We start from the raw sequence: 2500 nt of genomic DNA, 5'->3' as shown, positions 1-2500 counted from the left end.
GTATGTCTATTTCTTAAAGGTCAGGTCCATCTTTTAAAGGGCATGTTCATTATACATATATCTATATCTATATAGCTCTCTCTCTCTCTCTCTCTCTCTCTCTCTCTCTCTCTCTCTCTCTCTATATATATATATATATATATATATATATATATATTACTCTTTATGTATACATGTACAGCATGCAAGTTGGTATATTCATCTTCATGTTTTGTAAAAGTAAAATATCTAATATTTCTTAATATGTATTCCTATAAAATTCTCTTCGGTAACGCCAATCCAATTGTTAACGTTAACAAAAACGCTAAACAGTTCCCTGAGCTGTCAAGCTTTGCTGCCATTTATGTCCAAACGTGGCAATTAGGGATTGTAATTTTAATTCCTTCCTATTAAGCCGCCATTCGTAAATTAAGATTGTAAGTAAAAAGAATTCATGTACTAATTTCTGTTTGAATGAACTCCACTTGACTTCATATTCACACACACCTTCCAGTGGTTTTACATTAACGAAAATAATGGCTATGAATTTTCATATGAAAAAAGTCAATAAAATATTTAGATGAATGAACAACATTTATTTACAGACGGACATTTTGTAAAGAATATGTCCATTTCTTAAAGGACATGTCCATTTGTTAAAATCCATATCCATTTTTAAAGGATATGTCTATTATTTAAATATATCCATTTTTTAAAGAATGTCGTTTTCTAAAGGACATGTCCATTTCTTAAGGGATATGTCCATTTTTTAAAGGACATGCCTATTTTTTTGTAAAGGATATAAGTTACTTATTATGTATAAATGTACAGTATGCAAGTTGGTATATTCATCTTCATCTTTTGTGAAGTCTCGTATCCAGTATTAATTAAGATGTGTTCCTATCCCATTCTCAAACGGCATGTAATGAAACAATAACAACAACATAGCATTCCATCGGTAATAATTATTTGATGTCCCATTCGAAGACATGTCTATTTTTAAAAATTACTTGAAATGTGATATTAATAATCTATGGAAATTCCCTTAAGTAAAATAATAAAACAATGTACAATCAGTAAGCAATAATTACTGTATAACATGTCCGCTTTTCATATTAGGAAATGTCTGTTTTTAAGTTCATGTCCATTTTTTAAAGGACTTGTCAATTTTTTAGACGGCACGTTTATTTTTTAAAGGGTATGTCTATTTTTGAAAGGGCATGCCCATTTTCAAAGAACATGTCAGTGTTTAAAGGAAATTTTTTTTTTTTTTTTTTTTTTTTTTTTTTATAAATTACTCTTTATGTACAGTATGCAAACTGGTATATTCATCTTCATGTTTTGTGAAGTAACGTATCCAATATTTCTTAAAATGTGTGCCTATACCTTTCTCTCATGACGTCGTATACATTTATTGCTTTAGTAATGAAACAGTAACAACAGAAACAACATCCTCTCAGGGCATTCTGTCAGCAATATTTAATTCATGTCAGATTTTCACAAGAGGACGTATCCAACATCCTCATAGTGCAGTCTATCAGCAATAATTATACCATTTCTGATTTTCTTATTAGACCAAGTCCATTTTTTAACGGACACCTCCATTTTGGAGGAACATGTTTAAGTTTTAATGGACATGTAAGTTTTTTAAAGGTCATGTCCATTCTTTTAAGGATATGTCCATGTTTTACGTCAGAGTAACAAGACTTTCCTTGCCGTGCTCATCCAATTCGCTTGGTAATCGCGTCACTATTAATGTGGCCATTCGTTCATGAGCGACTTTCTTTCCCGTGCGTTGCGTTGCATCCCTTAAATGTATAATTAATATACAAACCAACAGCAACATTCATCAACTCACACGGGCATTCGTGCTAGTTTTAGCCATCGGGTAGTTTGCCCAATTAACATTCACGCCTCATTCATACTTCACCGAAACCTTTATTATCTTACTTTCCATTTCTTTCCTTTCATATTTTCTCCCCTTACACACACACACACACACACACACACACACACACACACACACACACACACACATACACACACACACACACTCGTGTAATAGACACCATTGTGAGCCATGTCGAATGTGTTGCAATCTGTCTATGGGAAAGACATTTTTGTGCATGATTAATGAAATCTTATCAGCTCCCCTTCGGTATCTTAAACACTGATGATTGTGCACTGTGGCATTCCATCAGGAATGTAGAATTTTCGGCAAATCGCATCCAACTGGCACTGGATATGATCGATTCATAACTGGGGCCTCCAGTGGGGTTTCAAGTTTTCCACAAGAAAGAGTATTGTTTTTTTGTTTGTTTTTTCATATAGGAGGAAGCCGAACGTTAGGCTAACTCTAGACAATCACCCAATACCAAATACCGCAAAGATTCTTGGTATACTTTTTGACCATAGACTAAATGGGGAAATACCACATAGGTCAGTTAAAGAATAAATGTCAAAGAGCAATACGTTTATTAGTGTGTATTGCTGGAAATAAATAGGAAGAGATAGAAAGTCT

Source organism: Penaeus chinensis, chromosome 39 (assembly GCF_019202785.1).
Source record: "Penaeus chinensis breed Huanghai No. 1 chromosome 39, ASM1920278v2, whole genome shotgun sequence".
Lineage (NCBI taxonomy): Eukaryota > Metazoa > Arthropoda > Malacostraca > Decapoda > Penaeidae > Penaeus > Penaeus chinensis.
This window is presented reverse-complemented; position numbering follows the sequence as displayed.